This window comes from Amblyomma maculatum, chromosome 5 (assembly GCF_055883805.1).
Source record: "Amblyomma maculatum isolate TAMU_Amacu chromosome 5, ASM5588380v1, whole genome shotgun sequence".
In the NCBI taxonomy this organism is placed as follows: Eukaryota; Metazoa; Arthropoda; class Arachnida; order Ixodida; family Ixodidae; genus Amblyomma; species Amblyomma maculatum.
Window position 1 is genome coordinate 137592725 of NC_139348.1, and position 26691 is coordinate 137619415.

Consider the following 26691-nt stretch of genomic DNA (forward strand, 5'->3'; position numbering starts at 1 on the left):
CAGACTGCTCCAGCGAGTACGCCTTCTGCTGCTAGGTGGCGCCACGCGTCAAACAACACGCAGTATGGCTAGAGAGCACTCTAGTTTGGCATAGCGGTCATTTTATCAGAAATTGGCGAGCACCGTGTCAGCTTCACGTTGCTTTATCTTTTCTTTACCACTCTTTCACGACGACAGGTAAATGTAATGCTGCCATGCAGAAAAAGAAAAAAAGACAAACGCCACTACTAGCGTGGCAAGAACGCCAGTCAGCGACAAGATTGTGGTTTTATGTTTTATCGAGCAACGCAAGTCACATGAGAGAGTATCTTGCTGTATTGATAGCATTTTTTCCGCTATTTAGCGTTCTCCTTCTGCTAAAGTGTATAGCCGCTGCTGTAACTGACCCGGTTACAACGTGTTATTCAATGTGCAGAGGACATATTAATCCGCAATCCCCTCGATATACGTTGTACTTTAGAAAAGCGACCATGCGCAGCCACTTTTGCGAGCAAATATTGATTGATTGAAAACTTTACTGCCACCGATATAGGATGTTCCCCTCCTCCCCTACTCAGGTACGCAGACCCGAAACAGTTTCGCCCTAGGACCCTAGTTCTCGTTTTTTCTAACGGCTAAATATGAATGCAGTGCATACAAACGTGCAGCCTAGTACATTGTGCAGCATTTTTAAAACTCACATGCGGTCACACAACTAAACTTGTCTTAGTTGAAGCTCGCGGGCTAGCCCATATTTGCAGATTCGAAACCGAAACTGAGAAGCGGGAAAGAATCGAATGGCGTTCTCTCATTGGACGCGATGTGTCACATGACTCGACTGGTGCGGCCGTTGTCTCCGAGAGTGTGTGATGGGAGGGAAGAGAGCAAGGTGAGGAGGCTTGATTCGCGCGGGAAAGGAGAGAAGGAGTAACTCACGCAAGGAAGAGGGGAAGGCCTAAATCACCTAAATAAAGAAAGGAGTTGGAAAAAAAGAGAGGAGGTTGCGAGACAGCGGCTGGCCCGGTCGTCTGGTTTGGGGAGCGAGCGGGCAGCGAGACGAGCGGCAGCAGGCATCGGTTCGGCCAGCAGGCCTGCTTGCTGTGCGAGTTGTGAATCGACGGCGACGGGAGAGCAGAACCTTGTTCAGGCGGCGGTTTTGCCAGTGTGTGCGGCCTGCGAAACGGTGCCGAGAACGCGGGACACGAAAGGTTCGCGCCCGGTGGCTGAAAGATTAAAGGCAGGAAGTACAAGAGCAGAGAACTAGGTGAGTACTGTCTCATCCTGCAGGTTTTGCAGCGCCGGCTTTGTTCGCGGATGGGTGGCGGACGAGAGGCCACCATCGCTGGCTGCGCTCGGCAGCCCGACGCCGTGTTTTCGGGGGTGGGTCCCCTTCTCGTAGTCGAGTCAAGAAGGTTCATCGCGTCTGTTGACTCACCGCCATCCGGTCTCCCGTTGCTGTTTTTTGCTGGCTTTCCGACGATCGCACCTATGCGCTCCTCCGCACGCCATCCTGCTTTTGGTTTTGCCTTTTAGCACAGGGCTGTTTTTTTTTTTTTTTCTTCGCTCTGTCGCTAGGTGTGCGGGCCGCGCAACCTGGGACCCTCATTTATTTCGTGTTTTTTCGTTCCCGTCTCGTTCACTCCCCAAGTCGCGTGCACGCCCGCAGCTGTCAAACAAAAGCCGCACGCCGGTTTTGACAGGGCGCGTCTTGATTTCTCTGCCGGGAACGAAGCCAAGTCGGCGGCTGTCTCGTGAATAACCCATGTGCTACGGTCACGTGATACGGATCCTAAAATTCGCTCTTTCAGCGGATGCTCGTTGTATGCGTTTCTAAAAACTTGCTCTAGACTAGTTAAACTCCGCATAATGCACCATTATTTACTTGTTTCTCATTAAACGACGCAGAATTATTTCAAAAAGAAGCTTCTGTGGTGTAATTCGCGCAGCAGAAATGGTGTGAACTTGTTCAGCTGCTCTGATTGTTTAGCGGCGAATTGGCCTGTCACATGTCCGAATAATGTGTTTAACTCGTTCGGTGTGAGCGCGTAGTTGGATGCACATGAACAATGCTATTTTCGCAGACGATGAGGTAAGCCGTGCCATTTCTGAATCTTTGTCCTGTAACTAGTGACTTGTTCGTATATTTTGACATATTTATTCGCGGTTATCGATTGAAAACTGGACAGTATTGTCATCGTTGAGGCTTTTCTCTTTTTTTTTTTTAGATCCTTTGTTCGCCTTTATGTAACACGGACATCGAGAAGGCGCTCTGAAGCTCGCAACACTTAATTTCCCGTTTAGACCTTGGGTGACACGAGGTCACTGAACGCACTGTGCATAAATCCTAACGTTATTTTTACGTTTTGTTCTTTATCTTAGCGGTTCGTTGTTATCGTGATCGGGAGTGGGATTATTTCGTTCAACATTTCATGAGAATATGTCACATCGGTCGTTTATCCTCGCCAGTTCCTGCTATTGTGCCTGTCACTCCTATCTGTGGCCGTAACAGCTGCAACTTTAGGCCGAATTAAACATCGCGAGATATTGGTCTCCTGAAGTGTGCCGTCCCAATACGAGGAAAAAAGTAATATTAACGACGAGCACTGGTATTATATCATAAGCGTTGTCATTGTGGCGTCCCATTTTCGTCATCCAAAACGCACTAATACCATCGATATTAGATACAGCTTGCCATCCATATACTGTGTTCCATGTTGCCACAGTACTTTTATGTGATCGCCATTTCAATTTGTTCTCTGGCTAATTGCGTGCAATTCAGGGTTATCGTCCTCGCATTATCGCGTCATACCGTCACTGAAAAAGGACGTTCACCTCGCAAATGGTATCCTTTTTTTTTTTTACCCGTTTTCGTCTTTTTTTTTTTTTTTCTGCGAAAACATGATAAAGGTATTTTTTATGGTTCGCTACTATAATACGCATCACTTGAACACAATGGTTCCGGCTACTGTCGATAGCTGACCGCCCTCGAGCTCACGGTCTTTAATTAAAACCTAGCTGTCTTCTTTTTTTTCTTTTTTCATAAATGGGGGAGGGGGGGGGGGGGGGGGGTGATTAACCCAGTCAAGCCGCTTAATGCAAACGGAACCCATACTTTGCTTCTGAAAGCAGCGTTGTCCTGATGGCATTCGAACCGGCGACCTTATCCGTCCCGTTGCAGTACGGCACCAGCACCGGGACTCATCCGCGTTCTCTGTCGCCCCGTAATAAATCTGCGCCACTTTCTCCCCTCCCTGGTGCGGTGATGTCACTAACTACGTCGCGGAGCCAGAGAGGCCCCGTAACCGAGTGACTGTTTCCGATTTCCTGTTGTGGCCGCTGCAGCGCGCACGCTCGAGCGAGCCACATGCAAATTCGCACGGATGGGGATCCGCCCATCACCGCTCTGCGAAAGAAGCGCGCGTCCACGTCGAACCAACCTGCTCGTGCGCGCTGAGAGCAGTGCAGCGCCAAGCGTTTCGGCGAAATCAATGCACCACGGAGGAGATGTAATCGATTCGCCGAACCTCGATGCTTACTCACCGCTAGGAACTCTCGCTTTTCTCCAGAGCGCTACGTCACGAGTTAGGTGTCAGTTCGGTGTACGAACAACACTGCACGCAGGTTGCAACGACAGTGTCAGCACTACGGGGAAGGAGCGACCGTGAGAGTGCAAAAGGGAGCGTGAAACGATTTTTTTCGTTTTTTTTTTTCCCGCATTGTTACCGCGGCACTTTGGCGGTTGGGCAGATGTTTAGGTGCATGGTTCGTCTCCGATCCTTAGAGTGGTGGCTGAAATAATAATAAGCAAACTGGTCTAGGTAACTCAGCGAATTCCAAGAGTTGGCCGATGTCTTGTCCCGCATCAAAGTCACTGTATCCCCGGAAAAGGATTGCTAGGATATGGTTACTGCATCTGATACCGGGTTAAGTGGAGAAATATGGGAGAGACCTTCGCCCTGCAGTGGGTATAGTCAGGTTGATGATGATGATGACTGCATCTGATGCGGGGTTAGTCGGAGGTGATGGTTTGGTTTGTTGGGTTTAACCGCTGGTTTAACGTCCCAGAGCGACTCAGGCTGTGAGAGACGACGTAGTGGAGGGCTCTGGAAATTTTGACCACTGTGGTCTGACATCGCACTTCACACGGGCGTCTTGCTTTTCGCCTCCATCGAAACCTGGAAGGGAATGAGAGAGGCCTTTGTCGGGCAGGGGATTTAAGTGAGGTGGTGAAGATGAAATGATCTGGTTGTAAGAAAAAAAAAATCAGGTCGTTGATGAGGCGTGCCAAGCTGTACAGCCCACACTTTCGACAGTTCAAATTTCTAACCAGCAACGTGCGACTCAGTAAATCAACCAATCCCGCTTGTGATCAACATTTTGAGTGTCGTAGATGCCTGAAGCCGTCCTCCACCGAACATCGGTTGCATGATGTTGCACCAGTGGTGAGCAAAACCGTGTGTGTTCGGACATGTCGCTTTTTTCTTCGCTGTCACGTGTACCGTTTAATGTCGAGTGAAAACTCCTGCTGTTGTAACGTGTGCTTTGATAAACTTCAATGAGAGTAGCCTCGAGCTTGGCTCGAGTCCAGAAAGGCAGCGGTCACTGAGACAAAAGCGGTGCGATCGAGACCACCGCCGAAAGTGGCTGCTAAGGTCGTCGTCACCGCTCTATTTTTCCCTGATTGAGGGGGGTTACAAAGAAATGCGACAGAGGCATTTCTCCCAAGTGGGCGACGACAGATTCGCTTCCGTGCTGTTGATTTTCACCAGCATAGTGTCGGAACCATTCAGCATGTACGCGATTTCAGCGCCAGCATAACGGGAGGCTTAGCAGCGCGCGGCCTGTGCACCCTCGCGCACCCCTGACGCGCCGACGTGTTGCTCCAGCCGCGTTTATCGATTCGAGGCAGTGCTGCGCCAGGCGGCGCCACCTGCCTCTTCCCTTGCCCTCGCGGCGTTAGGAACCGAAGCTACGTGACCGGCGAAATGTGTAAGCTGCGTTTCTTCCCCCCCCTCCCCCCCCCCCCCCCCCCCCTCTTTTATTATTTTTTTTTTTTTTGCGAATTGCGAATGAGCAAATAAGGCAAACTTTGAACATATGTACCCTACACATCTGAGAACAAGACTGCCTCTGGTAATCCCGCTGGATTGCAACGAGACATTAGTGGAACTTTGCCGAATCGACGAGTGCATCAGCGAGGACAATTTTGAATGCGTTCGCAAGAAAATTGCAGTAAACTGCAAAAGCTGAGTAATTTGTCCCGAAAGTTGATATCTAAGGTTGATGCTTCGGTGATACCCGTATCACGCCCAATGAGCAGCTAGTTCAACAACCCGATCCATTTATCCTCAAGGTTATCAGACTGTAGGCAAATTTAAGGACCACTAACAGCTTGGTTCTGATGTGCACTCCTATTGCGCCATGATGGAATCAATGGGGGAAGTGAGAAATGAAAAGAAGGGGGAGAGTTATGCGAGTGTTTGGATATAATTAGAGCGCACGCCGTGGCTCTTGGCCTCACGAAACGGCTCTGCTATAAATCTTTCTGTACAGTCCTTGCGCTCGCGTCGCCGAGCACGCGCCAAACACCAGCTGCAAACGCAAGGAACTAACTCTCTCGAGACCGCCATTTCTTTGTCTATGAGCTTTCCACGCAGTCAGCGCTTGCAGTGCTCCACCAATCGCGTATGTAGGAAGCCGCAAAGTATCAGTAATAGTTAAGTGGAATGTGGCATTCACGCAACGCTGTGCCATTTTGAGTGGTCCGAACACAGTGACGTAACGAGAGACAGCATGGTGATCGTCAAGGGCACTCCTCCAGCGAAGTCAAGTAACGTTAAACTTGAACGGGATTGTTGTATTTGTCGCTGCAGTAAAGAGCTGAATCATTGTACACTGTGGTAACTATCATGTGACATTTTAAACTAGTCTTCCACGTTCAAGCTGTTTCAGAGCCGAAAACTCCCCTGTAGGGTCTTAGCCTGTCGCAAGGATGTCCCGGAGCGGTTACCATGGAAGCGGGCGTTCCCCTGAAACTTATCTCCGATCACGTGACCATGGTGCACTTGGGAACGTGCGCAGTGATAGCCGTATTGACTACTGGGCAACCGCGCTATCATTGCACCAGCAGAAATATCCTGGCAGCCACTGTGCTGAACTCGCGTTGATTGTAGGCAATTCTACACGGAGACATCCTTACCTGTAAAAAAAAAAAAAAAAAAAATGATTTCGAAAGGAGCGGCATTTCTTCGTTCGGGGGTAATCGATGTATTTATGTGCCTACTTATTACTTATCCGTAGCATATATTTTGCAGTACGTTTGGCAACTCGTCTAAAGCCTTCCTGGGTGAACCGTTTGAAGCCACATCATGGTGTTGAGATACTATCAGGAAACGGATGTCGACAGCGCTCTAAGCGCACGCAGTTCGTGCGGGAATAAGGTGACCATGACCTGCGGCGCAAATATCTCCGATCAACATACAGGCGCTGTGACTCACGTCCAATGGAAAGAGGCTATGGTTACTGACGTTGCTTGTTGCGTTACGCTCGTTTGGCGCGCAATGCTATCTATCGCATTTTCAGTACATTAACGGGCTCCTGGTAAAAAAGCAAAAAAAAAACAAAAAAAGCGGGGATTGGGAACGCGCAATGACCGACGGCTATGTCGTGCGCGCGATATACGAGAACGGCCTTCATTGTTCCGCTGGACTCGAAGCCATATGCGTAAGCTGTAAATTTATTACGCCGAACTCAGGACAAATCAACAGCTGCTTTTCGGTCGGACAACCGATTGCGTGCCGGTTTTCAATACGTTTTCTCCGCAGCGCTGTTCTTCGAGAAGCCTAGTATTTGCGAGTGCCGCTGAGGGTATTTCTTCCTTTAGTGATTGCCTGGTTTTGTTTACGGTGCCAGGTTTGTTTTTTCGCACTGCACTAGTGCCAGACGCCTCCCTTTTCTTTGCCAGTCGGTTCCCGCACTCGAGGAAGCCAGCAGCCTTGCTGCCGTGTCAGTTTTTTTTCCGCATATCTCGGGTGCAGGTCACGCTTCGGCGCCTCTGCGCTTCGTGAACATGGTTACTGTTGTTGACCAGCGTTCCCATCCGTTCTTCGTTTTGAATAGGCCTTGTACTTCGTGTCACGCAACACTGTAGCGCAGACAGGTCGTGCATATAGGCGGTCCGCTGAGCTGGCCGTGGTTGATTTCCGCGGGCTCTCAGTGCGATGGCCATTCGCTGTCTCTGCAGGGGTGGTACGAAAGACGGGTAGCATTTCTAAACTATCCGGATAGCCGTCCCAGGCCGTCAATGAGGGCCCCATGCAGTACTTTCACGTGTTCACTGGTTTCTCGCTTGAAACCATGATGGCTCTTTGGTGGCAGACGCCCAAGAGTTGTCTAAACTAAAAAAAAAAAAGAAAAAAAAATTTAGCATGGTGATGACTATTACCACCCCGTTTCAAGGAGGATGCTGTTAGCATCCATCCATCCCTTGCACGCGCATACTTTTTTTTTAATCGATATTTATTGCCTCAGGACATCAGTAGGGTATGAGATGAAGGATGAATAAATGATTAAATGAATGGAAAAAGGTTGGCTGATTTTATTAAGTCCAGGAGTGAGCGATGATGAGGTCCCTGCGTCCAAGCGACATATGAGGCATACTTCGAATACTTCGCGCATACTTCGAGGCCAGGGTTTGTTCTTTTACGCTCATCCCTTTGGCAGTGGCAAGGTGTTCAGTTGCGGCGCCTGTTTTTCCGACAGGACATAATACGTACAATCGCGTGTAGTCTGGAAGAGAGCTCTAGGTCTGTACTAAAGAACCGGCTTCATATTTGCATGGTGAAAATTTCACAAAGGAAGAGTTGCGTTATATTCCACTCACATTTGGAGATCGTATAGTTCGTGGTAGTAAACCGTTTTCGTTCAAGTTACTGGGGCCTCTTTGACAACGGTTGGGGCAGAAATCAGGAGACGACACCGCCGCCATATCAGCCGTCATAGTGGCTTGGTAGTTTTTTTTTTTTTTTTTTTTTTTTTTTTTTTTTTTTTTTTTTTTTTTTTTTTTTTAGTGGTAGTGGTTATATGACGGACACCACCACCGAGGACAGGTTTTCGGATTTAATGCGATCGGCCTTACATAATTACATGGAGGCGAAACTTTACATTGAAAACTGCTTTTTTAGGACTCTATGCCAATGCGTATCATCCGAAACCAATGATGCTTTCATATTGTCACCCATGCTACCTGTGACAGTCGTGAAGGGGAAGAAGAACGCGGAGTGCGCGTGGTTCTGGGCCGCCGCTGCTTTGCCTGGTCGAGCTCCTTTTCTCTGGCTCCTGCGCCTCAACGCCCCGACCCCGTCTTTTGACCCTGTCCTTCTGGACTGCCATCCGGGTAGCCGAAAAAAACTGTGACATTCTGGTGGAGGTGCTGGGTGTCGATCCCAGTACCTCTCGCTCCGTTTCAGGGCAAGGTTGCGTTGATAATGTTCCGATTTTGCTTTGTTCATGTAGTATTTCATGCTGCACTTACATCGCACTGTTCTCCTTCGGCCATAAAGATCCGCCATTCTATGAATCTGCCCGCTGTTGACTGATGAGCCTCTGTCGGCGTAGCTGTTTCACAGTTTACTGTTTCTTCGCCCACCAGGGAGCTACGCATCGACGCATGTTCCTTGGCGAGCGTCGCGTGTCGGGTGGGGTCTCGTCCGTCGCATGTGTTTTTGCTTATCACGTGCGCTGTTCTGTGCGGGTGCCGCTGCCGCCAGCGCACCGAAAAAGAACAGAAAAATCGGGAACGCCGCCGAGTGTGAGGCGACATCGGCTGCCACGGCGTGTGTGTCTGGACGCCTGCTACGCGTGTGTGCGTGACATTCGTTTCTCGACAACCGCGCGCTGTGCTGCCTCTGTACTTGCCTGTGTTTGCTTCATTGCGTGTTCCCTTCTTTTTTCTCTTCGTTCGCTCGTCTCCGTATTTCCTCCAGTGCTTGTCGCTTCGTGCGGAGGCAGTCTTCCATATCGCCTCTCGACAAGTTTTATTTTCTTGTTTAAGCTCGCTCGCTCCCTGCTTCCCCTCCTCCATCCGGAGTTTTCTTGTGGGCCCGCACGTCATGTTATTAGCGAATACCCCCCCCCCCCCCCCTCCCTTTTTTCTTTCATGCGATATCAAGCATTCTCATTTCAACGTCACAGATGCTGACATTCCACGTAATGCCACATACCTGCGAATATAACGCGTCCAAAAAGCGGTCTTTATTGGCCCTACAGCCTCAACAGGTATAAAGCACTAAAAACGCTCACTGGAATGTGTGGTTCGCGCCAATTAAAGGCGCAGTCTAGCGTATTAGCACTTCACTGAGTAGACATATATACGCAGAGCACTTATTTTTGCTGCAAAACAGCCCTGAGTAAGCACAGCGGAGAAGCACGCATTATCTCGTACGCACACTATTATCCGCTTGCAGAACTCGGCAGTTCCTGATTAGTGTGTGATGCATAGAGTGCGTCATAAACTGCGACTATAGCACTTTCAAAGTCACGCAGTGCTTGGCGTGCTTCTTCCTGTGTGGTTTCCTTTTGTTCTCCCCGATATGTGGCGCAACGACCAGGATTACACAAGGCAGTGAAAACAGCAAAGGCGCGCCCTGTCTTTATGGGGCCTTAGGTTCGTTGGGCAAGGCCTTATGAAAATCAAGAACTACCTCCAGTCTTCTTTTTTTTTTTTCCCAGCGTCCTTTTCTGCACTATCAGTTTGCTCTTTCATCCGTAGCGCACCTGAAGCGCGAGAGTGTTGTTCAGGTTATTGCATTATTGAAGGGCTCTAGAAGTTTAAGGTCACGTGAACGCCGGCTGATAGCTGAACGTCTGCAGCACTGGAAAAGAAAAAAAAAAAAAAGGAAGGGCGGTGATAGCTCCTTACGTGCATATGAGGCCTCAAAAGAACGTGACAAAAGATGCATGAATATCTGCAACGTTTGTTCAGAGAGCCCCTTGTAAAAGTCTTGGCCTCTTGTGCCGTGCCCGTATCGGGAGGTCGGAAGAAACTCCATGCAAGACGAAGCGCGTGACGTCTTTCGAGCCTGTTGGTGCCGCTGTTCGGTTTGAAATTGTTTCTTGAGACCAGTTAGGCGCGAGCAGTAAACAAAAAATAAGATGGGCTCGTGGGTACATTAGTCGAGGCACATTAATAATATCGTAAAGGTGCCTCAGAAAAAAAAAAAACGGTGAAGAAGCCTCTATTAATTGTTTAAAAAAAAATCCAATAACACAGCAAGCAATGCTAGCCTGTAGTACTTTTTTTTTTTTCTTAGTTCTTAAACAGAGTCTTGCAATGTGCAATATCACTTTCCTTCCTTGTGAACGGTTGTTGCCGCAGACAATATAACCACAGTTAACGCCTTGCGTATGCATGTCATTGCTTAGTATTGAACTGCGCGCCTAACAGGGGTACCGGGGAAGTATACCAGTGCCTCGCTGAGGAGAGTTCTCTGTTTTTAGAATATAATTACTCAAATGAACTGAAGTGAAATGAACCGGCTGATGCGTGACAGACCACTCAGTCTTCTTGTTTTGAACGAGGCTCTTGGGCATTTACTCGTCCATTACCAGTTAATCGCCAGCAAAAGTCGCCCAACGATTGGATTATAGCAATCACACCCTTTGCCCTCTCTATAACTCATACCCTCCAGAAAGGGTGCATTGAGATAGTGATGTACTCTTTTAATGGGTGTAATGCTGCTTGGTGCACCCGTTAAAAGGGTGTATCAGCACCTTAATGCACTCCTTCTAGAAGGTGGGAGTTATGTACATGGAAATGCACCTTTAAGGGTGCGATCTTGTTTACAGTGAGCTGTCGTGGTTTGAGTTCCGCAATTGTGCTATGGTACCCAGCAGGGGTCCCTGCTTGCCAGCTGCTGCACTGCGAACGTTGTAAGAGTCCGACAGGGGCTGTGAGTGTCGCTAGCGAGTGTGTTGCTCGCTGCAAAAAATGTCGGCCAAAATGGCTCTGCAACGGCATATGGTCGAGTGCGGAACGGGAGTACGGAATTTGTTTCCGCGTTTAAACGGGGGCCTCGTTATTCCTTGCACCTTCAAAGACGTGCACGACGTGTTCACGTGACTCGCAGTACTTTCTAGAATTGCAATGTGCAGTTGGCGTGAGCGGGGAAATTTTGTACTTACTGCTCACGCCAGCGTGCGCTTTGAAAACCCGGCAACGCTCCTTGCGTGTGCGCTCTCTCTCTCCTCCCGTTCCTATTCGTCCTATTTGCGGCCGCCTCAAAAAGTCGACGGACCTCACGTTCGTTCCTCGCAACCACAAGGCTTTGGCCTGGATGCGCCATCTTGATTTTTACTTGCTTCAGATCGCTTTTATTACTTTCCCACTGCGGCGCTCCCGTTTGTGCAGTATACGGTTATGAGCAGTACACGAGAGCGAACACTTTCACGACGCTTTTTCTTTTTTCTTTCAAGAACTGTGCAAGAAATTTTCCACACCTTGTAAAAAGAAAAATGGGACTTGGTTTTTTTGATGAGGGAGGTGCCTTTTAATGGCGTAATTATGTGCCAAAACACTCCATGGCTCATGCAAGGTGTTTCCCCCCCGCGCCGGGCTCTGTAAAAGACCCGTTCTGTCTAGCAGTTCAGCCCAGAGAAGCCGAGCTCCGAGCACGGGACAGCTTGTACCTGTTGTCAAAGTGCGTACTCACCGGCTTTGGGTATCGAACCCCGCACTTTCCGCATGCGAGTTGAACGCTCAAACCACTTTTGTGGCCGCTGCTGCTCGGAGCTTTGTCTGTTATACGTTATCGATGCGTCATCTACTGGATAGTTGCTTAGATGAAAAGAAATAATCGTACTCTCCTCTGTCACTTTTATCTAATTTATTTTATTACTTAAAAGAACCCTTTTCAAGGACATTACATAAGTGGTGGTTACGATTTTCAAGTGTCATACTTGGTAGTCATGCGTTAAGTAACTGCTCTCCCTCTCTCTCTGTGTGCCTCTTCTCGTTCGTGCCGTTGGATTATAATCATTTCTGGGGGAGTCGAAAAATAGGTTCATTTGCATTGCAGCCGTCCTGTATTTCTTGCTCTGCTACCATCTAATCTCTATCTGCATTCCTCATGAAACGAGCATTTCTTTCTGCCGCTCCATCAACGCCCGCACAATGCTGCTGATTGCGGATCCCAATCCCAGCTCAAGCGGGCGTATAGCGTTTATAGCACGCACGAACGGAATCCCTCCTCGGCGCCCGCGTGCCGGTGATTAACCGCGTTTAACTACCGCGTAAAGAAAGGCGACGCGCTCATAACGGGGGCGCTGCTTTTACGATTGCGTGCTCAGATTACCCTCCGCCGTCGTGCGGCGCTGGTTAGGCTGCGGGCGCTGGTCAGAGAAAGGAGGCGTCAGACGGCTAACGCCTCGGACTGCTGACCGAAGGACCCTGACCCCAGACAACGCGGCGAATAGCGAAGTCGTGGTGGCCCTCCCTCTGACCTACAGTCGTGCATATAGACTATAAAAACATCGTGTGCCGCCCGTTCATTAGCGAAACCGCAAACAACGAACTCTCGGTATTACGAAGCTACTTAACCGATGAGTTCAGTATCAAACGTATTGAAGACTATACCCTTGATTAGCACGGCGCTTGACTACTGTTCCCAAGAATGCGGGATTGAATCCCGGCCTCGGCGGCCGCTTTTCGCTGGAGGCGAAAAGCAAGGCGTCCGTGTGCTGTGCGATGTCAGTGCACGTTAAAGAACCCCAGGTGGTCGAAATTTCCGGAGTCCTCCACTACGGCGTCTCTCATAGCCTGAGTCGCTTTGGGACGTTAAACTCCACAAACCAAACCGAACCAAACCAAATTTATAGTTTGTAGGGACCTATTGTCCTTGTATGGAGAATGTGCAAAGTTCGAGCTCCGGGCCACGAATATTAGAGCAGCTGTGCGGCTGCGCTCAGGCGAATGCTAACTGTATAGTTATGGATTTGCAGTTATGGTATTCTATGGCTTTGTAGCCATTGCTTTTTTACAGCTATTCTGGTATCGTGGTTCGCGATGTTTTCTCATGTTCTTGAAAAGGACGCCGATAGAAACTGCGTCCAATAGTTATGAGCGAAAATTCCTTCCCTGTCTTTTTGTGGCAGTGTTGACATCTGTATGGCGACAAAGGACGCAAGTATCGGCGAGCAAATTAATTTAAATATTTGCTGGTCAGTCGAGTCACACACGTACCCCGCCGGGGTGGCACAGTGGTTACGGCGCTCGACTACTGTTCCCAAAGACGCGGGATCGAATCCCGGCCTCGGCGGCAGCTTTTCGATGGAGGCGAAAGGCAAGGCGCCCGTGTACTGCGCGATGTCAGTGCACGTTAAAGAACCCCAGGTGGTCGAAATTACCGGAGTCCTCCACTACGGCGTCTCTCATAGCCTGAGTTGCTTTGGGACGTTAAACCCCACAAACCAACCGAGTCACACACGTGCCACTCTTGCCGAATATAGGACGGTGAATATGGCTTACGGGATTCGCGAAAAAGTCAGTGTCGAAGCACGCGCTTCACTCGCAAAATCGGCCGATGGTGGCGGCCCCAGCGATTCGTTTAGTTTTTCTTTTGTAGTTTGTAAACGCCGATTTTTCGGTGAGAATGGTTGCTGTCGTTACGGTGCGGCAGTCTCGACCCTTGCCAGCTTGTATACTTTTCTTCTAATATATTGCTCTTTATTACATTTTACTTTTCGTACCAGAAGAAAAAAAAAAGCACTAACATGGATTAGGCTTGTTTAGTTTAGGTTCTCTAACGATAGTGTACCTTAAACTTTGTATGAGTTCTATGTATCAATCAATCAATCAATCAATCAATCAATCAATCAATCAATCAATCAATCAATCATGTCTTTATTTTCTTTCAAAAGGAGGAGTACGGGACTAAAAGCTCGGAGACCTTGACGAGGGCCCGACCCTTTATAAGTCAGCAAACAGCAGAATGACGGCCAAACATAGATCAAATTTACAAAAATAGACAAGTAGCAAAGAGCATGAAACAATGCAAACTGCAAGTGGCAAACACAAGAGAAATAAACGAAAATGCCGGTACAAATAACTAACAATAAAATATAAGCTGTCGATAAAAACGCTATGAACGATATGATTGGTAGTCGACTGCAGTTCAGGTTTGCTTGCCCTCAGCGAGTTCGCCGATTCCTGAGGCGGACGCCGAACATATATGGCGCAGATGCCTGTGAAAGAATACGCGTATTGAATTTCACGTTGAACCTCACTTCATGGATGCTGTGCTCTTCACAAGAGCGCTTCATTAAGGAGCCAAGGATCGGGAAGCTTGGCTGTTTGTGACTCGATTTGAGAGTTCAGAAGCGCTCGAATTGCATCGCGCGTCACCCGGCCTATTTAACGGGGAAGCTAAAACAGGTGCCATGGCGGCACGAAGCAGTTGGTGCAGTAGTTTTTCAATAGAAACTTCACGACTTTCGACGTATATATGCTTTCTTTCTGGGGAATGTCAGCTAAGGTTTATCACCCTACTTCATGATATCGTGCGAGTTCATTGCTACACTATGCGGAGCGGATATCGCCTCGAGTTGCTAGTTTTCACGGTGACTTTGCGTAGCTTGCGTGGTAATGACGCCGTCAGACAGAGGCCAGTTTTGAATCAACGGGCGGATTCTGCATGCGGCTTTGTCGTCTCTTTGCAACTTGGTAATAAGCGTATGGATTAGTCGCATCCTATCGTCATGTTTGTTCGGAAGCAGTGGATAGGACGCCATATATAATCAACGTAAAGATAATAATAATAGTAATAATTGGTTCACAGGAAATTTCATACGCAATATCTGTCACACTTGGTTTGGTTTGTGGGGTTTAACGTCCCAAAGCGACTCAGGCTATGAGAGACGCCGTAGTGGAGGACTCCGGAAATTCGGACCACATGGGGTCTTTAACGTGCACTGACATCGCACAGCACACGGGCGTCACACTGTGGACACCTGAACCGCGCCGTAAGGGAAGGGAGTAAGGTGGGAGAGAAAGGAGTGTTCTAGTGGAGGGTTCCGGAGCAATTTCAACCACCTGGGGATCTTTAACGTGCACTGACATAGCACAGCACACGGACGGCTTTGTCGTCTCTTTGACTCTTGACAATAAGCGTATGGATTAGTCGTATACTATCGTGATGTTTGTTCGGAAGCAGTGGATGGGACGCATATATAATCAACGTAAAAATAATAATAGTAATAATAATTGGTTCACTGTAAATGGTATACGCAGTATCTGTCACACTTGTTCTGTGGACACCTGCACCTCGCCGTAAGGGACGGGAGGAAGGTGGGAGAGAAAGGAGTGTTGTAGTGGAGGGTTCCGGGAAGACCACCTGGGGTCTTTAACGTGCACTGACATAGCACAGCACAGTACGGCTTTGTCGTCTCTTTGCAACTTGACAATAAGCGTATGGATTATAGTCGTATACTATCGTGATGTTTGTTCGGAAGCAGTGGATAGGACGCCATATATAATCAACGTAAAGATAATAATAGTAATAATAATTGGTTCCAGGAAATGACATACGCAGTATCTGTCACGCTTGTTCAGTGGACACCTAAACCGCGCTGTAAGGGAAGGGAGAGAAAGGAGCGTTGTAGTGGAGGGCTCCGGAGCAATTTCGACCACCTGGGGATCTTTAACGTGCACTGACATCGCACAGCACACGGACGCCACTCCGTTCCGCCTCCATCGAAACGCAGCCGCTGGCGGTCGGGATCGAACCGGTACTCCGGCGCAGCAGTCAGGCGTCTTATTCCATGGCATGAACGAAAAATCAAACTGCAAAAAAACAAAAACACACACAAAAAAACACAAGGATGAAACAGAATTCAGGCAGAATTTTTATATCACCCCGCTGGCCTTTCGTCGATAATGCCATATCAACGTGCAGTCTCGTCCACCTTCGAAGTGTCATTGCGTCCTAGCTAAAGGTGTAAAGCTACGTGACAGCCCATGTGTGAAGCACAACATCCGCGCCCTTCTGTGCGTGCACTTATCACTTTGCTTCGATAAGTGCCCGTGTCGTATACGCACTGTTGCTTTGAAAGCAATGACCTAGTTATAGGCAGAAGTGGATGACTCTGTACACCCATTTCCTAGTCAGGACTGCAATCGTAAAGAATACTCGTGCACAAACCTCCTTGCAAGGTGCTCAAGAAGTTCTTTGGTTAGGGCTAGGTGATTCAAAATCAAGGTTGGTTCTGAAGGCGGCACAAAAGGGACAGGGACAACGGACGCCATCCATGCCTGTCCCGTTGTTTTCGTGTTTCTGGTTTATCCAATTTGCGCCGTCCTCGGAATCAGCCTTAATTGTACCCTGTGCTATGTTAACGAACAGTACCTCGTATTTAAATAGCCCGGGCGCAGAAATATAGACTGGCTATCTGGCGAGAAATATGATGTATGGTCACGTAAGGCTTGTAACCTTTCGAGGCTTTTCTGCCTCGGCTTGCAGATATTTATGCTACTGTGTCCACGAGATAGGAAAAGTGGCATTAGCTGTAGTTCCCGGGTTCGAACCCGACCACGGCGGCTGCGTTTCGATGGAGGCGAAACGAAGTGGCGTCCGTGTGCTGTGCGATGTCAGCGCACGTTAAAGATCCCCAGGTGGTCCAAATTACCCCGTAGCCCTCCACTACAGCTCCCCTTTCTCTATTCACACTTTCACTCCCACCTTCCTCCCTCCCCTTACGGCGCGGTTGAGGTGTCCACAGAACAAGTGTGACATATACTGCGTAACAAATTTCCTGTGCACCAATTATTATTATTATTATTATTATTATTATTATTATTATTATTATTATTATTATTATTATTATTATTATTATTATTATTATTATTATTATTATTATCATTATTATTATTATTATTATTATGTGCCGGCTAAATGCTAGGGTAAAGCAGCAGCAAAACGCCGCCTCAGAATGGCGTCGATTTTTTGGAAGTCACCAATAATGAGTTTTCGATCGCGTCCTCTCGACGTGCATTGCTTGTTTCCAAACACTTCGGGTGCAGCTCTAGTTTTATGGCCTTTTTCTTTGTATCCACTACTGACTTCCTATTTATCCTTTGGTGATCTCCGCTTGCGTAACGGGGCGTGTCCCCACCGGCATCCTTCCAAACAAGGCAGGATTGTGCGGAGTGGGAGACGTCGCCACTGCTCAATACTCCCACGGTCGGACGCGCAGCAGAGGTCGCGTCGCGCCTATGTAGCATTTGCTCGCTGTTGTAAGCCCTGACAATATCTCTGAAAGCGAGCGAGCGGAAGCAATCGGGGAATCTTTCTCGGTTCGATCGCGACCACGATGGCGGCGGAAACCGGTGCCTAACCGGTGAAGTGCGTGCATATAGTCAGGCTGGCCACTTTCGTACCCTGGTCGTGGGAGCGTTTCTTGCCGCCGCTTCCTCTTCGGTGGGAGCACTCGTGTGGTTCCCTTTTTCTCTGCTGCCCCTTTCACCGACCGGAGTGACCCGGAGAGGAGGAAGGATGAGAAGGGGAGGGAGAGAGAGAGGAGCCCAGTGGTCACGGTACCTTCTTATCGATCTATTTCGGGCTCTCGCCTTCGCATCCTCCTCCCCATCTCGGCGCATGTCCCATCTCTTCCGCATTATCGCAGCCAGACGCACGCATTGCCGCGAAAGTACAACACGAAGCGGAGTGCTGGCGGCAGCAGAAACGCGGGAGCCGTGGATTAGGAGAGTTTCTCCCCGTTCCCTTCAGGGTGCTGCTACTACTTCGTGCTGCCTTCGTGGAATTTTCTTGGTTTTGTTTGTTTCGCTTGCGCGCCGGGTGTCTTCGCGCTCTTGCGGTCGCGTCTGGTTCAGGCCGTGTATCTCGAACACAGCGTGTGGTGTACTACGAGCTGCGGCTCGTGCCCCGAGCGGCGGGGTCTGCAATCTCCTGTTATCTTCGCCTGCTCTTTCTGGGGCTTCCTGTCTTGGATCGCTCCATCGTGTAAGAGGATGGCAAAGCAGAGGAAAAAGGAAAAAAAAAAAAAAATGAAATGGTGGGAAAACAAGGTACTCCTCGACCAAGAGTTTTGGAAGGTTCGATTCCAAGCCCGAGATGGCAGTGGTGGCCATGTTAAGTGGTCTCTTGACGTCACCCAATCTTTAGACCGGTCAATAGTTGACAGGTGACAGACGGACAGAGTCATGTCAGTCATATTTCGCTCACAACGCTTGTTTTATGACAATTGTGTAGAACACCGCGAAAAAACGACAAGGATTACCAACGTGCCCAAGCTTTTGTTTTATGACAACGCGTTACAAACTAAGGAAAGCCGTAGCGAAAAAACCGTATCAGTCACAGTACCCTCATACAGATTTCTCATACTGAACTCATAAACTTATACAAATCTCATAAAATCTTCATACGTTGAATGATATTTGTATGAGACTCTATGAGATTTTTGAGGTTAGTATGAGAATCTGTATCAGGTAATTGTGACCCATAGGGCTTTTTCGCTAGGGAGGACAGGCGCAGTAACTGTCCACTTCTTGGAGGACACTCCCACCGCGCCGCGGTTTAAGGTTCAAAGGAGGATGAGAAACTAGAGATTCAGATGGTTTAGGGCACATCTGGTCGGTCAAAGCCGCTTTGGCTTTGGACACCGAGATGTCGTTCGTGTACCCATACAGACTAGGGTACCTCTGACAGCGGACACATGTGCAGGGTCGTGGGTGAGCGAGAAAGGTGTCGTTATTCTCTTGCTCCTTTCTGGAAGAGGCCATAATATGTGCAGGGTTTCTTTCTTTTGTGCTCCCAATTTGAAGATCTCAATTTTGGCACTAATATTGCCAGCTTACAACGCTTCCACCGATTGTGCTGCGTTTGAACACGTGCTATGGGCTGTTCTTTGCATCGGTTAAGCGAAATCCCGCGCTTGCTATTCATTGTGGATGGAAAACAAATTACTTCAGTGTGTCCTTCGCAAATCGCAGCCTGCCTCCGCCGTTCAGTTGTGTTTGTTCGTGCATTCGTGTACTTACTCATTGTATTTGAACATGCGGTCGGCATTCGAACATCTGAAGACATCCGCGCTTTCTGCCAGACAGGCTGAATCTGTTGACGCTCCTCTTTTCGGCGGTACGTGTTCGAAGCTCTTGGTCTTCGAGGTACGTCCGAACGGCGCGTGTGGCATGCAACGAGTGCGGGAATTCGAGCCAACACGCGCAAAGAGAGGCCGGCGCTCTCAGTTGGTCGTCCTCTCTTCTGTGTGTTTTTTTTCTTGTTTTCGCCGTAGAAAATGGGACACCAGACAACTTCATTTTTGCCCAACTCCTCCGCCTCCTCTCGACGCTTTTTCTCCTTTATTTCTCTGCCGACGCTGCGTGCCGTCGCTGCCTTTATTTTTCACATTTTTCTCTTTCCACTCTGGCCTTCGCTCTTTCTCTGATTGCTCCTAGTTCGCGCGCGCTCGCGAACTTCTTGTTTATTTTCCGTACTTTTCTTCTTTCTTGGCGTTGTTGGCGTGCCGTCTCTTTTCTCGGTCCACGCGCCCGAACCGGGCTGTGCTCGGCCGACGAACCCGCTTCAAATCATCCCTTCTTTCTTTTCTCCTCTCTTCGCGCTGGCGGCCCCTGTCTCCCTCCTTGTTTTCTTTTCTTCTCTTCTTCCCTTTCTTCTTCTTTGTCTACCGCACCGGCGCTTCTTCTGGGAGGGCGCAGATTCCAGCGACGGTCACCATCACCGCCATCGAAGCGGCGGCAGGCCTCTGTGTCTGGAAGTGCAACTTTTGGGCGTCGTCGACGTCGCACCGGTAGGGTTGCGAATCCGTGAAGCCCCTGTATTCTGTTGCAACGTTAAGAGTCAAACGAATCCGTGAAGCTCCTGCGGGCTGCTGCTATGTGATGAGTCAAATGAGGGGACTTAGTCACTTTTGCGGCACGTTTTGCTGGACTCCTCGCAAAATTCCTGGGCACTCTGGCAGGCCGCGGGAGCGGGAATTGCCGCTTTTTTTTTTTTTTTTTTCGTCAGAGCTGCTTGATTTTCTTGTCACTTATACAATATACTTACGGATTACCCGCCGTGGTGGTGCAGTGGTTACGGCCCTCGACTACTGTGCCCCAGGATGCGGGATCGAGTTCTGGCCGCTGCAGCAGCTTTGCGATGGAGACGAAAAGCAAGGCGCCCGTGTGCTGTACGATGTCAGTGCACGTTAAATAAACCCATGCGATCAAAATTGCCGGAGCCCTCCACTACGGCGTCTCTCGCAGCCCGAGTCGCTTCGAGACGTTAAATCCCACCAACCAAACCAAATACTTACGGATTGTGCTGCCAGCAACAAAAGGGGCCCTTGACCACTGTCGTACAGCTACTCGGTGATCAGTACCAGTGTCCTGTTTCGCTATCAGAGAAGTCTCATTACAGCGATGGTGCACTTGTCGTCGCTAATCGCACGCAGCCTTCGTCGCTGATCGCCTACTCCGCTATCAGAGGAGCACATGTAACGCGTGCTTGCCGCCTCGATCAACCTCCATTGACAGTGGGTGGGATTCGCGGTCGCAAAGCACCACCATCTACTTCGAAATCTCTTTCGAGCGCTCAGCAACGCTTGCTTCTGGGCTAGTTCATTCATGTTTTAAATGTGGAACCCCCCCCCCCCCCCCCCTTCTTTTTCTTTCTTTCTTTAGTGCTGCACAGAACCCTTATGTGGATTTTTGGATTGTAAAACGCTTATTGCCAACAGTCTGAAGGGCATATAGGCCCCTCGCCTAAACGACGGCAAGAAGGTCTTAGCTCCTGGCGGCGTCTTCGGCCAGTTGGACGACTTTTGTTTGAGTCTCCGGATCGGAGCTGAGTAGGAGAGCCTCCCATTGTTCAAGTGACTATTTTTTGTCCCTCCAGGGGGGCAAAAGGGCATTTTCAGAGAATATGGTTGAGATCCGCTTTGGTCTTACATTGCTTACACTCGTTTGAATATTGTCCCGGATAATAACGACTACACATAACCGGGTTCGGAAACGTATAAGTTTGGTGACGGCGCCAAGAGGTGGCCTGACTCTTTGTCAATGATTTATCAGCGGCGGGGTACTTCGTTCGATTAAGCCTATAATGTTGTGTGATCTCTCTGTAACACACAAGACGATCCCTATCTGCGAAGCCCTCGATGTCCACTGGCTCGGAAAGCAAGACCTCGAGCCAGTTCGTGAGCTGCTTCATTTCCAGCCAGGGATGCGTGTGTAGGTGTCCAGACTATGCGAATTTTGCGGTCGTCCCTTGCAGTCCGCAGGATTCCGTTCGTCAGAGGGGAGACCCTCCCCTTGGCAAAGTTCATCACTGCTACCTTTGAGTCACTGACTATCGTTGACGCATCCGTGCCCACTATTGCAAGTGCGATGGCGGCTTCTTCTGCAATTTCGGGACTGCCCGTCGTGATCGAGGCGCCGGCTCGGAGATATGTCTTATGTAAAAGTAGGTTATAAACGACGGCACTAAGGGCACGGTTGGACACCTGAACCATACCGTTGAGGGAACGGAGTCCGACCGCGGCGGGCTTCTGCACTTAATTTGGTTACGGTCATTCGGACCGAATGAGGTGAAATCGGAAATTGCACCGCGAATAATCTGACAATGGTTACGGTGCGCTCTATAGTCTGACAATGGTTACGCTAGCCATCTTAGAGTCTAGCGACCTGTGCAGGATATGGTGTAAGAAATTCTTTAAATGCGGTAGCATTAGATGCCGCAGCGAGTTCCTAAACAAGCTCTGTGCGTGTGGTCATCGCCAGCTGCGTCGCTCGGGGAGAGGACCAGTCGGCACGGAGGGATAGGGTTCGGTCTTTCAAAGAAATAAAATAAAAATGGCTTCAACTGCGAGATCCCGTAGGGGCGCCAACAGATCCTCGCGCTCGCTGGCCACTGGACGGAAGCTTTGTTCTCGCCGCAGCAGATGAACCCCAGTTTTACCACTGTCCCGCGTTGTGCACTGCACGTCGTCGTCCTCATAAACTTCCATGCATAGTGTGCGTGGATCCAAGGGTGGATCACCCCGCCGAGGTGACGCAGTGGGCGTTCGACTACTGTTCCCAAGGTTGCGGGATCGAATCCCGGCCTCTGCGGCCGCTTTTCGGTGGGGGCGAAAAGTCAGGCGCCCGTGTGCTGTGCGATGTCGGTGCGCGTTAAAGAACCCCAGGTGGTCGAAATTACTCCGGAGCCCTCCACTACGGCCTCCCTCATAGCGTTAGTCGCTTTGGGACCCTAAACTCCTCAAACCAAACCAGACCTAGGTGACCTGCCAAGATTTGCGCACGGCAGAGCGCAAACGAGTGCGCTAGCCTTGGGAGCTTTGTGAATGATGGGGCACACGTCACGGCTAACTAATCCGCGACCTATTTGTCTTGCATAGTTCATGGTTTCGCGACATCTCGCAAGTTGCTGCGGGGGTCGGCGTAACAGCCGCCAGGAACGGTAGTTTTTACTTTTGTTGTTTTACTGGCACTTGACCTTCACTGATCGACAGACACGTGAGTAAGGTGACGGGTGGGCCGCCTTGCTAGTCTAACATGTCCTGCTCCGACGAGGGGTGACATCCTCGAATGACAGCTTCGAAGATTGATCGCCGTTGCCGATGATGTCATTGTTGACGCCACGCTCCAGCAACACAGCTGAGAAGAGTTTAAGGATGGATTGTCTTCTCGTTTTTCTTGGAGTTCAAGATGGCACTATCGACGAGAGACGGAGGCGGCGTCGCCTTCTGCCATCGGGGGCGTCATATTTATGACGGCGATCTCCTCGTAATCCTTTTCGAGGTGGGCCGCGTGCTGTGCTGTCTTTAGGTAAGACTTCGACCTGTGTCGTTGTTTAAATCTACGCCAACATTTCAGTGGACCTGAATGCCATTTGTGACGCGACATCTGTTCGGAGATTGCGTGGGTTTTTCCGTGCCTCGAGGTACGTACATCTTGGAGAGCAATGCATATTGGCCTTGTCTGAATGCCTTACACAAGTGTCGCTGCCATTCCTATTGCGTTACGTGTAAACGAGCGGTGTCTTGTCTATTAGGAGTTTGTAGGTCTTCTTTCATTATTTTTCCTTGCGCCTGCACGTGCTTTATAGATGCCTATGTCGTGTCTTTGATCTCGTTGAGTACGTCTGGGAGCTTATAGTCGCAGCGATTACAGCCATTGTATTTACTTGGGAACGAAGAAAGGGTCGGCTTGTTTTCTTTCAAACATAATGCTCAGAGCTACAATTCAGAGCTCCTGTGCACACTGTGCTTTTGATAGCCTTACCCCACAAGTAGTGAGACGCAGAACATCGTGAGGTTTCAGTTTCACAGTTTCATGACCACAAGGTCGCGCTGCACCATGACCTTTACGCTGCACAGCTCCGTCATATTGGGCTACGTGGCACCATCAACTTAGCTACAGCTCCGTCATATTGGGCTGCTGGCACCATCAACAGCTACAGCTCCGTCATATTGGGTTGCTGGCACCATCAACAGCTACAGCTCCGTCATATTGGGCTGCGTGGCACCATCAACTTAGCTACAGCTCAGTCATATTGGGCTGCGTGGCACCATCAACTTAGCTACAGCTCCGTCATGTTGGGCTGCGTGGCACCATCAACTTAGCTACAGCTCCGTCATATTGGGCTGCATGGCACCATCAACTTAGCTGCGTAGCTCAGCGGCGAGCAAGTGGTACCTCGTCGCTTGTTGCTTTAGGTTGCACCGCGCCACGAGCCTCTAGTTGAGCAGATCCATGAACCATAGGTTTGCGTAACAAGTGTAGTGAATTCTGCAGCAGAAGCCGGGCTGATCATTGTGCTTCTAGTGAGCTCTTCCCAGTCAAGGGACACTCGTGCTTTCTCAATCGGGAGGAACTCAGTCGTCTGTGTTTTTCGCAGAAAGCCCGCACGAGTTGCGTGCGTGCGGCTGCTCATCGTCTCGCTCTGTTTACGGTCTTCGATTTCGATTTTTTTTCTCCAACCCGTTCTCCTCCTTTCATGCCGTACATATCGCTGTCGGCGCGTCTCACGGATCTCAAGTTGTCGATGGAACGCAAGTCGCCTTGAAACCCCCGTTGCGCTACACTTGTTTACGCCTCGCCGTTCTCGTGGGCTTCCTGGCTGGATTTAAACGCTGATATGAAGCCTCGATGCGCAACGTCTAGCGTGTGCCTACTTCATTCCACCGCTAGCGTAGAAATGCGAATCACGTCAGCGTCCGCTGAGACGTTTAGATTTAACGGGATGGGCTCGTAGTGAACTGATTTACACGGAACCCTCGATATGCGACATTGTTGCCAGTTTTTGGGGCTACTGCCTTTTCTAGAACACTCACTGCTGAATTGCTCGCAAGCCAAGCTCTTCGCCGATGCGTGCAGCTCTCACGAATTACAAGAATTCCTGCACAACGGGACCCGCGAACCGTTCCTGGTTCACTTCCGGAGTTATGAAAGCATGCAAATATACTCCAGTCCAAACAAATTTAACGTAAACGGGCATCATTTGTCGAAGTTAGAGCCAAGACAGGAAGGATAAAGCGACTGACATGCCGCCCGCTAGCTTTGTTACAGTGCAACACTTGTTGCATGCCTATCTGAAGGGCTGCGTGTATTTACACGTGCCGCTTCGTTAATTCTTTTCTCCGCCTCGTCACGTATTCCACCAGTTGCTGCTAGCTAGCCTCCACCGCGACGAAACGCTGGGGTAGCAAGCAAAAAGCACCCAAACTTATCGCCCGTTTCCTCTCCTGGGCGTGGGCTGCGCCGCCGTTTGCTACTCGGTCGTCTGCTCGCTCCAGCGGGCGGCGCCATTTTCTTTTGATGACCAGCACCGTGCGCGGCGCCGCGCTTTTTCTTTCGTCCGCGGCGGACTTTGTTGAAGCGCGGCTTCTGGACGCACACATTGGCGTACGCAGGCAGGCGTGTTTGGGCGAGATAGCGTTCTCCCTTTGTGCTCTTAATGCATATACTGCCCCCGCCGTTCGGCGGCGCCCCCGACGTTTTCGTCTGCTGCTGCTGCTGCTCTTCGTCTGCTCCTTGCTTCCACTTTGGCTGGCCGGTCCAGCAGCGTTCCTGGCTGGATGAGCCAAGCATGGCCGCTTTACGTGCGCCCATTGTTTCTCGACGGCTCCTCTTGAGCGATGATAATGGCCGCATGGCCCGCTTCTCTCCTCCCCCTTTCTCGAGGAGGTAGGTGTGACGTCAGAACCGTTATAAGGGTGTGCGCGCTGTTCGTATGCAGCAGACAGATGAACTGGCCCCTTCCAAGGGCGGAGGAACCCAAAGAAGCGCGACCGCTTCGCATGCGTGTCTGTGTGGCCCAGTTCGTCCCACCAGGTGTTTTCGCGCCCAGCGAGACACACAAACGCTTTGCGGGGCTTCTGCATGATCTTGCAGTGGCGGGGGCGAGACTTCGTGTGTGCCTTCGCTTCCACGGGGGCGAAGGCACAATGGCCCCGTTTGCGGACCCGCCTTGACTTTGCGGCGGGCATCCGTTGTGGGCAACACCCCTGTAAAGAGAGACCCTATATGCACGGAACCAGAAACGGCGTTACATAGTTTAGTACCGTTGTGGAAGTCCCACCAGGAAAGGAATGGGATCCTTTAGAGCAATGGTTTATGACGATTTTCTTTTACTCTGGGTTACGATATGGCCCCATCACCTTCGCCATATTCGTGCCGCGAACGGCGGTGCGGGCGAGGTGACGCACCTGTAGTTTTGAATGTTCCCAGTTCGCACCTACACGCCCCGGGGAAACGGCGAGGTTCCTAGGGAATAGAACCGTAGCGTCTGAAGGACATCGCGCCCTCCATTTCATTCTTTGCAAGTGTCGAAACACTTTTTCGTGGCAATGATTTTGCCTCCTATTTCTTTATGGGTGCAAAGTGTAATAACGATTTTCCCGCACTGGGTCAACCGGCGCGTGGCTTAGATTACCGGGCTGCAACAGGAAAGCTTGTTGCTGCATAGAGCGAGCACTACAGTGCGTGTTATTGCTTCGCCGGTGAGCTGAGCAGGATGCGTTACAGGTGTTGTCTATAGCCATTAGTGTTTGGTTTTAGCTCCCAACGTCGAAAAATTCGTTACTGGGCCATAAATTGCTTAAATGTGGCTGATTTACTGATAGAAATGTTGAACAATCGTTAAAATAATTACGCTGATTTCGGAATGCTCCCAGCCGTATAACTCTGCTCCCACACTCAGATGCATGCTACAAACCACGTAGAAATTTAACTTTAGAGTATTTTAGTATACCGTCTACCGCTTCAGCGCGCAGTAATCGACGCACGCGCTGATTTGCCTGTGTGTCAGCACGTGGCGCCCTCTGGCGCCCTCAGTGCGATCTGCGCATGCGTACTGACGGCGCGCTATAGCGGTAGTTCTAAGCTAAATATATCTAATGTTTCGCCTGAAGGGTTAGCATTTTGCAGCGCGTGGCTCGCCTTTCAGCTTGCCTTTGAGCATCTGTGGAACCTTGACGTTTTGAAGACTCATCGAGGTTAAGGACGTCATGAAATTTGTTTCCAGTAAGCATTTTATCACCAGGGTATCTCTGGTTGTGCTGACGTTTGTTCGATGCTTAGTGGTGCAATTTATCGCCAAAGAAATTCGATTTCAACATTTTCCCGCTACATCAAACCAGAACCGTTCACACCGATGACTGTATGGCGCCGTTTCGATGTGAAAATCAGTAGAGCTTTCC

At 49.8% G+C, this 26691-nt stretch overlaps 1 protein-coding gene across 1 annotated transcript in view; it reads left to right on the plus strand.

The window, feature by feature from the left end:
• The first annotated feature begins 959 nt into the window (after window positions 1–959).
• Window positions 960–26691, plus strand: part of sn (fascin domain-containing protein singed) — a 65529-nt gene continuing 39797 nt past the window's right edge. Inside the window, exon 1 of the mRNA XM_084604471.1 lies at window positions 960–1243. The gene's annotated coding sequence lies outside the window, so the exon portion shown is untranslated. The remainder of the gene's footprint in view (window positions 1244–26691) is intronic.